Source organism: Microcebus murinus, chromosome 20, assembly GCF_040939455.1.
Source record: "Microcebus murinus isolate Inina chromosome 20, M.murinus_Inina_mat1.0, whole genome shotgun sequence".
NCBI classification, from domain to species: domain Eukaryota; kingdom Metazoa; phylum Chordata; class Mammalia; order Primates; family Cheirogaleidae; genus Microcebus; species Microcebus murinus.
Genome location: NC_134123.1, coordinates 3,569,790 through 3,579,813, shown reverse-complemented (window position 1 = coordinate 3,579,813; position 10,024 = coordinate 3,569,790). Strand labels below are relative to the sequence as shown.

General features: G+C 43.9%; 1 non-coding gene across 1 annotated transcript; it reads right to left on the bottom strand.

Moving 5' to 3' along the window:
• Positions 1-6,451: 6,451 nt before the first annotated feature.
• On the bottom strand, positions 6,452-6,554 carry LOC142863021 (small nucleolar RNA U13). Its single transcript, XR_012913908.1, has one exon. It is a non-coding gene; the product is annotated as a small nucleolar RNA U13 (small nucleolar RNA).
• Positions 6,555-10,024: the final 3,470 nt, after the last annotated feature.

Here is a 10,024-nt window from a genome sequence, read left to right as displayed (position 1 = left end):
TGGCTCATTAAAGCTGTGATGTTGTAAGCCTGAGTACTATTTTCAGAATATCTTTGAGAGCTACATTTTTATAAAGAGAAAGAAAGAAAGACAAATGTGTCTGTGAATACATACATACCATACACATGCTGGAAAGTTTGTTGAAATACTGTGTTTCTCTTGAGTAAGAAATGAACTGGGAGAAGCTATTTCTTATTGATTACCAAAGAAACAGTCATTAAGGATCGATTGCTCAACTGTGTAGGGCCAGTTTCACTAAAATACTAGCAGGCAGGCATTTGCTTTCTTTCAATAGGGTCGAGGGTCTAAAAGACAGTGAGATTGTGTACATGTAAACATGGAGTTCAGTGAGCTTTGCTGGCCTCTTCTGTCTTAATAAAACTAAAAAATGCAGATAGATACTTCCACCTCCACTTTGTTGACAGATTTGCCTTGGGACATTTTTGCTTTATTTCCGAATGTTCTGTGATATTTGAAAGTGTGCCATCCACAGTGGACCCTCACCTCTCTCTACCCACATTGACTGAGGTCTTACACTTCTTTTGTGTCTGTCTGTCCTGGTTTCCTATTACTGCTGTAACAAATTATTGCAGATTTAGTGGCTTAAAACAACATAATCTATTATATTACAGTTCTGGAGCTCCAAAGTCTAAAACCAGTCCGGTAATGCTAAAGTTCAAGGTGTCAGCAGGGCTGGCTCCTGGGTATTCCAGGAAGGAATCTGTTTCCTTGCCTTTCCCCCTTTCTAGAGGCTGCCTGGATTCCCGGGCTCCTGGCCCTTCGAGATCTTGCCGAGCTCTGTTTTAGTTGTCACGTCTCCTTTGATCCCTCTGATGCTCCTACCTCCTCTTTCCCTTATTTAGACCCCTGTGATTGCACTGGGCCCACCCAGACAGTCCAGGGTAATATCTCCTTCTCAAGATCTTCAACTCAATCACATCTACAAAATCCATTTGCCATGTCAGGTAACTTATTCTCAGGCCCTGGGATTAATTAGGTCGTGGACATTGAGGGGGGCATTATTATATATTTTCCAGCCTCCTTCCCTTTTTTTCTGTCGACTCAAGTTGTCCAGTGCAGTTGATATCTGCCCCACCCCCAACTGGGCCCTATTCTAAATGTTTTATGTCTATTAACTCATTTAAATCTTCACAACCAGCCTACAAATCTGTTACTATAGATAAGGAAACTGAGGCAGGAAGTGCTAAATGACTTGCCTACAGTCGCTAATTTTGTAGTCAAGCCTAGATCTTACAGCTTCTGAGCCTGCATTCTTATTTAAAGATCATGTAGACTTTGCCTCTGCCCTTGAAGACTTTTTATTATCCTTATTTTTAATTATAAAAGTAACACATGTATGTGGTTAAAAATAATTCAAATAGGCCGAGCGCGCTGTCTCACGCCTGTAATCCTAGCTCTCTGGGAGGCCGAGGCGGGTGGATTGCTAGAGGTCAGGAGTTCGAAACCAGCCTGAGCAAGAGCGAGACCTCGTCTCTACTATAAAATAGAAAGAAATTAATTGGCCAACTAATATATATACAAAAAATTAGCCGGGCATGGTGGCGAATGCCTGTAGTCCCAGCTACTTGGGAGGCTGAGGCAAGAGGATTGCTTGAGCCAGGAGTTTGAGGTTGCTGTGAGCTAGGCTGACGCCACGGCACTCACTCTAGCCTGGGCAACAAAGCGAGACTCTGTCTCAAAAAAAAAAAAAAAAAAAAAAAAAAAAAAAAGTAACACATGTATGTGGTTAAAAATAATTCAAATAGGCCGAGCGCGCTGTCTCACGCCTGTAATCCTAGCTCTCTGGGAGGCCGAGGCGGGCAGATCGTTTGAGTTCAGGAGTTCGAAACCAACCTGAGCAAGAGCGAGACCCCGTCTCTACTATAAATAGAAAGAAATTAATTGGCCAACTAATATATAGAGAAAAAATTAGCCGGGCATGGTGGCACATGCCTGTACTCCCAGCTACTCGGGAGGCTGAGGCAGCAGGATCGCTTGAGCCCAGGAGTTTGAGGTTGCTGTGAGCTAGGCTGATGCCATGGCACTCATTCTAGCCTGGGCAACAAAGTGAGACTCTGTCTCAAAAAAAAAAAAAAAAAAAATTCAAATAAAATCATTCTCCTTTTCCTCCACTCTGTCTCCACCTAGATCCCCTCCCTTAGTACCCTTTGCAGAAACAACCCTTTTAACCATTGCAGATCTATTGCTTCCAGGGGTCGCCACTGTACTCTGTATAACACCTATGCTTTCATTTTTAAATTGACGTAGTGAGTTGTAGGTAGTAGTTCAGATAATGCAAAATATACTTTTATTCATGCTTCTAAAATTATTAAAATGAAAATCCCAAATTTAAAAATTCTCATAAAGGACTTGAGGGCACTAGAGAATTCATGTGTAAACTCTCATAGATCAATGTTCCTTAACTGAAAGGCACAGGCCTTGAGCAAAGAGCAAACACTTTACAGCTAGGCCTGGATGTTAATTTTCACTCTGTTGTTTCTTAGTATGTGCCCTTGGAAAAGTTACTTATCCCTCTATCAGTTTCTGTAAAATGGGGATACCATTGCTCACTTCATCCATTTGTTAGTATTAAATTAAGTAACCTGTAAACTTGAGCATGTGTTAGGAGTTTAATACATGCTAGTTTCTCCAAGACACTTTGGAAAAAAGGGCATATGCGTCCTAACAATGAATGAAAACATGTAAAAGAGTTCAGCACCATGGATAAAAAAAAAAAAATTAAAAAAACATGCAAAAAAGAAACTATAAACAGATTCTAGAAACAGTCATAGTTTTTAAGGGCCTGGTCCTGGTGTAATAGTTTTTCATCTGCTCAACAAAAATTCTGAAGGCTCTGTATGTGTCAGGCATGGTACCAGGCCCAGATAGAAATATACCAGTTAATGTGACATGCCCCTGCCTTCAAGGGGCTTAGCCTTCTTGTTGGTATGTAGCAGAAGTTCAACAAATACTTACTTTAAGAAAAGACTTAATTCTGAAGTCTATAAATGAAAGATTTCCATGAAAATGAGTGTTTATGGGTTGGGGTGGGGCAGATATTAACTGCACTGGACAGATATTAACTGCATTCCAATTGACTCAAGACAGACATTTGGCAAGTAATCGTTGTCAAGGTCACCTACCTCCACAGACCATCAGGTACATAAAAATATAAATGATTTCCTAACTTTTTGCAAAATGTGGTTCCCAGCACATAACCTTTTTTCTTGAAGAAGCATGACTATATTGAAGGAAAACTACAGCTATGGGCTAATGCATTTCCTGACCGTTTGTGCTTTAGGAAACTTCCTGCAACTAATTCCAGGTTCATTCCTGGATGCTCATGTTGTATTTCTAACTTTTCCACCATGTTTGGGAGAATTTGTTTTGGATGCTGTAATAACACTTGCAGCAGGCATGTCTGATAAAGAAATCATTGTTCCTGTTCTGCTCTAGGCGTGTCTGACTTGTGTCTGACTTGTTGGGGACCTGCCTTCTTTTGGGAAACCGATAAGAATCTATTTGAGAGGGAGGAGTGCCTCCCAGTTTCAGGCCGAGAAAGGCTCTCTGTTTGGCTAGCAGCAGAGCTAAGCTTGGAAGGGAACTCTAATATGTCTCCAGAGCTATCTACCTAAGCTGACTGATAAATGGGTATCAGTGATTTAACATAAGAGGACGTAGCAGTAGTTTCCTGGGCAAGAGACATCTATGATTGCCTGGAAACACAGCCCATCAGTGATTCAAGAGATGGGTTTGGTGTTGTGAACTGGTCTGTGGTAAAATAATTGTATTGACATTAAGACATTTGGAAATCATCTGTACAGTCTTAACTGGTTTAGCCAACTCTGACAGTGTTATCTGGGATTGCTTTTTAATCCATGCAAAGAGAACTTGCTTTGACTACGCAGAGGACAGCCAGAGTGACTTAAAAGGCAGTAATACGTTCATCAAGTGAGTCAGCGAACTAATAGAGGTTTGATGGAGGAGAAATTTGACAAACAGGCTTTTCAAAAATTCAGGATTGTGGAGACTCACACAGAAAGCTACTAATGAGAGCAACAGCAAGGTAAGGACTTAACAAAGGCAGAATTCGTGCTTTGGGAAAAAGGCACAGTTGACTGGGAGAAGGGAAATGTCATAATAATAAGGCGAAGCCTTGAGCTTTGGGGAGCATTTGGAGACTTACTACACTGTTGTATTGGAGAGATTTTAGAGGTTAGAATTTCACATGGCTGAGATGGGTATATACAACATTTGAATTCATGTTTCTTAAATTAAGTACTCTGGGGTACCCCAAAAGCTGGCTAGATAGGCATGTCCCAGTGCTCTTAATGTATGGAATAATGTATACATAACCATGTAAGAGAATGTGGAAGAGGGCCTTGAGCAAAGAGCAAACACTTTACAGCTAGGCCTGGATGTTAATTGTGTGCACGTATGGGTATTTTTAATGAATCCGCATGTAAAAGATAGTTATATCTAATTTTGAAAACATGGTTTGATTGTTAAAAATCGCGGACCATTACAAAACAGTTTCTATTTATTCCACTTGTTCTTACTTCATCTCTTAATAAAATCTCACCAGGTGTGATGGAACAAATAGTTGTTTTTGAGAAGAGGCCAGTGAGTTGGAATCTGACCTGTGTTAAATACCAAGTTCATATAAATTCATGGCCAGGCGCAGTGGCTCCCGCCTGTAATCCTAGCACTCTGGGAGGCCAAGGCGGGCAGATTGCTCGAGGTCAAGAGTTGGAAACCAGCCTGAGCGAGACCCCATCTCTACCAGAAATGGAAAGAAATTGACCAACTAAAATATATATACAAAAAAATTAGCCGGGCATGGTGGCGCATGCCTGTAGTCCCAGCTACTCAGGAGGCTGAGGCAGGAGGATCGCTTGAGCCCAGGAGTTTGAGGTTGCTGTGAGCTAGGCTGATGCCACGGCACTCACTCTAGCCTGGGGAACAGAGTGAGACTCTGTCTCAAAAACAAACAAACAAAAATATATATAAATTTATATAAAATCTCAAAGTAAAGATACTATCATCAGTGCCTGCTTTAGTTGCAAGGGGAAAGTGAAATCGTTTACTGTCACTGGTGCATTTGCCATGGGTCTAGTACTTGTGTTCCAACAGAGTAGATGGAATTGCCATCTGATGTGATTTGAGGGGACCAGGAAGACTCCCTACCCCCATGCAGCCTGAGAATACTTGTCGCTGGTCCTGAATCCTATCAATTAAAGCATTATTTGGGTTGGCTTCACAGTTTACAAAATACTTTTCTATAGATTAACTGTCATGGAAGCAGAGTTACCTCTATTCAGAAAAGGATGAACAGTTACCCCACAGGGGGGCTATTTTCCTTCAAATGGAAAGTAAAATAAATTTAGGGCGGTGATGTTCATGTCCCACCCATATCTACCAGCCAGAATTAACCGAATCAGATTGAGCCCTTCCTAAATCCAGTTAAGATTTGCTGAGATGAGATTAATCTTATTAGATTAGTTTTGCATAAAAAGGAAGTGAGAAAAGGAAGAAGTAACTTTGAGTCTTCTAGAGGAGAGCAGGCACAAACTAAGCCAAGAAAAGCAAGTGTGAGAATTCCAGAGGCAGAAGTCACTTCTGGGTGGCTGACATAAAAGCTCTAATGCCAGCGTTCTCTGGGAACACGCTGTCTGCTGTCCTGGGTACCCCTGCAGTTTAAAAGAATCTACTAGTTTATAAGGTAATTTCTTGACTGTCTGCCGTGAGCCAGAGAGATACTGTCATTTTCAGATGGACAACATACTCTCGGGTAGAAGAAGAGATGGAGGTCTGAAGGGAAAAAATCTGACTTTGGCAAAGCAGGGTGTTTAGGACTTGGCTTGCCACATTGGCAAGTTCTCTTGAGTCTACGTCCATTACGCTGTTTGAAGAGACGCCCAAAGGTTCTGGGGGGCAAGCGACGCCACATCTCACCCCAGACCTGCTCCTCCCCCACAGCCTCACAGGGCCAAGATGGGACACTCGTATCCTTCACAACCCAGGTCAAGGCTGCATGGCTATTCCGGGTGAAAACAGAAAATTCACCTCTCAGCTGGAGTGAACAGAACTCTACTGACCTTCCCAGATGCAGAGAAGTTATAACTTCCTCCCAAAAATGTGAGAGGAAAATTGCAGTTTAAGTAGTTTAATTAGGAATACTGTGAACTTGTGTTTTGCATATATAAACTTTATCATGTGCTGGGCATTTGTACATAGATGCCCAGTATGGGATTGTATGAACAAAATTATGTATACGGTAATTTATGGGCAATTGAAAAGATTTTGAAGGATAATTTTGATTACATTTTTAAAAATATTCTTTATGGGTAGAGTTTAGAATCTAACTCTGGTAAGATGTGATGATACTAAATATTAAGTTTATCTACACTTTCCTTTTTTCTTGTTTCCTTTTCCTTTTTTTTTTCTTTAACATCAGATAGGTAATGTGCCGACATTGTAACAAGGTCTGAGGCAGGTATATCTCCCACAAAAGGGCAAAAACCCAATTGTCACGCTTAGAACTACAAAAGAATCATATCTACACTTTTGTATGTATCATGTGTTTACTTCCTGTCAGCCTGTTTTGTTTTGTTTTGTATTTGAGATAGAGTCTCACTCAGTCAACCAGGCTGGAGAGCAGTGGCGTCATGGCTCACTGCAGCCGCAAACTCCTGGCCTCAAGCAGTCCTCCCGCCTCAGTCTCCTAAAGTGCAAGCATTACAGCTGTGAGCCACTGTGCCTAGCCATATCAATCTTTTTTGTTTGGCCTGGCAGTTTGTTCAGATCAGAGTTAATCTTATTGCTTAAAATTATGTCCCATAATTCCATTTTGTAATGTCTAATTATGCCTTAATTGAATTGAAATAGACAAAGCTCAAAATACCTGCTCTAAAAAGAACTCTTCTTGGCTAGGCATGGTGGCTCACACCTGTAATCCTAGTACTCTGGGAGGCCAAGGCAGGCAGATTGTTTGAGCTCAGGAATTTGAGACCAGCCTGAGCAAGAATAAGACCCCATTTCTACTAAAGAAATAGAAAGAAATTAGTTGGACAACAACAACAAAAAATATATATATATATAAAAATTAGCCGGGCATGGTGGCGAATGCCTGTAGTCCCAGCTACTCTGGGATTACAGGCCTGAGACAGGAGGATGCTTGAGCCCATGAGCTTGAGATTGCTGTGAGCTAGGCTGACGCTACGGTACTCTAGCCCGGGCAACAGAGGGAGATTCTGTCTCAATAAATAAATAAATAAATAAAAACATAAAAAGAACCCTTCTTGATTTTTCTCAAGGCATGTTCACCTATCAGGCATCTACATTCCATGTGATTCTGAAAAAATGTGCCTGCATGGAACACTCAGCCAAACCCTAGAGGGCATTGATCTGTGACCTCCTTCCTGAGCTGGGGCTCCTACTTCCACATGCTTCCTGCATGGCCCCAGGCACCTCACACCTAATCCTGGAAAACAAAAATTTACCTTTTCTCCTGCAGTGCTGTCACCATTTGCCATTTGACTGATGGGATAATGCACAGTGCCCCGCACAGATTAGGTGCTTTAAAATAGTAGCTAAAACTATTTCTACTGTATCTTTGTCCTTGTCATCAGCCCTGGCTCTTCACTCTTTAACTCTGACCCTCCCGAAATCCAAATGATTCTATCCCAGATCCATCTGTCTCTCCAAGATCCTCCTCTGCACTTCCGTTGCCAGCTCTTGGATTCTGGCCTCATTTCTTGCCTAGACAGGTGTCCTCCCTGGCCTTCTCCCTATTAGTCAGTCTTTCCTCCCTACCATCCCTATTCAGTCTTGGAGACACTATACTCTTTTGCAATCATCCTTTCTGTGTGGACAGCCTTTCCATCTTCATCTGGGAAACTCCCACTCCTTAGCAAGTCCCAGTTCAAACTTAACTGACTGAATGAATCCTTTCTTGGTTTCACCAGCCTAAGACATGTCCATTTTCTAAGTGCCCACAAAGACCAGTACTCTCAGAACCCCACTGGCTCCATTGTTTATACCACATCCCAGTCCCTGCTCTCCCAATCTCTCCCCTAAACTTTCCTCCCCCAAGAAAAAACCCCACAATGGTGTTTTTCCCCCTAGCTCCTGGAATTTGGCAGGCTCCTTATCATGCTGTTTTCCTATGAAAGGCTTTCCCCCTTATTCAGGTTCTCCACTTTCTACCCTGTCCAGTTAATTCCTTCTAATCCTTCAGTTCTTTATTCAGTCACTTGTCCTATTACCTACTTGTCCTATTACACACTAAGGTACCAGCCACCGTTTTTTTCTTTTGCAATTTTTTTTTTTGAGACAGTCTAGTTCTTTTGCCTGGGCTGGAGTGCAGTGGCATCAGCTTGGCTCACAGCAACCTCAAACTCCTGACCTCAAGCAATCCTCCACCTTGGCCTCCTAGAGTGCTAGGATTACAGGCGTGAGCCACCAAGCCTGGCCCTTTTGCAATTTTTTCACAGCTGTAGTGATACATTTATTTATGAAATAGATTAGTGCTTGTGTCCCCCAGAAGGCTGTACTGTATATACTTTTATGAGTGCAGGGCCAGAAGCTGTGTATTCCCAAAACCTAGCACGGTGCTTTGGCATTTGTTTTGAATTCCTGACCTTTAGTGATCCTCCCGCCTCGGCCTCCCAGAGTGCTGGGATTATAGGCATGAGCCACCGTGCTTGCCTACACTTGTGTTGAATAAATGAATACATAAATGTCTTCCAAGCACAGTGTATGACAGAACATCTTAGAATTTCTCTGTAAGTATCTGCTAAAGAAATGAATAATAGCACCATTAATAGCTGCGCGGACGTATATAACTCTCCCAAGTTCCTTGACTTTTGAGCTTTGGGGACCAGCGTATTGGTAGTATATGATGCCCGTGGCTAATTTTTTTTTTAACTTTCCCAGCCTCAAAAAACACTGTTTGGATCTGCCAATGGTCCCAGAAGAGAGCAGACACAGTAAGCAAAGTACTAGGTTAAAAACAGAAGTAAATTATCAACACATGAGAAATTGGCTTAGGGGAGCCGGAAATTAAGTTTGTGTTAGTACCTAAGATAACTTTCTCTGCTTTCGGCTTGTGAGCAGAAATTCGTGTTCTCAGTGGAGTGCTTGCTTAAAAACTTCCCACGGAAAGAGATATGTCGATGGTGGGGAGGTTGGAGATAGTGGGGCCAAAACTATCCTCTGGCTTCTAAAATCCATATAAAAAGTACCATCTTGCTTTCACACACACTATTTTTATAGATCTTACATGGAAAAGTCCGTAAATGTCTCAGACACTGGCATTTGCTCATTGCACCCATCAAAGAATAATTATGTATGTCGCTTTCTTTATCCTAATTGGGGACTTTGTGGATGAGTGAAGAGAAAAAGGAATGCTTTCCACCATCCACTTTTCAGCTAAAGTGAGCCTCTGAAACTCTCCCCGCTCGTGCTGGAGAGCGCTCAGACTAACGCAGGCCCGGCCCGCGTCCCCTTCAGGGGTGGGGTCCCCGGCGGCCGCAGCCCGCTTCCTTTTCTTCGGAAGGGGCGGAGTTGGGAAGGGCCGGTGGAGGCGCCGAGCGGCGTCAGCGAGCGAGGCCCGAGGGCCGGGAAGGGCAGGGGCAGCCCCGGGGCGGCGGCCAGCGCGGGCGCGCGTCCCCTCCTGCCCGGCCAGGGGGCAGTGGTCGCGCGGCGGGAACAAAGTCCCGTGAGGGACGCGGAAAGAGCGCCGCTGACCCGGCAGGCAAGCGCTGGCGTCCCGCGGGCCGCCGGAAAGAGCGGGACGCCAGGGTTAGTTGGGCGCGCGGGCGCAGCAACGGCACTCGCGGAACCCAAGCACCAGCAGCCGCCCCTGCGGACCGGCGCCGCGATGCCCGCGCGGGCCGCCACCGGCCGCACCGAGGCTTCTGCGCCTGCGCGCTCGCGGGAAGCCCCGCCCCCTCGGGGCTCCCGGCGCGCGGGGCCGCGCCTCCTCATGGCTGCCGCCGCAGTGTGTGGTATTTAGCGGGAG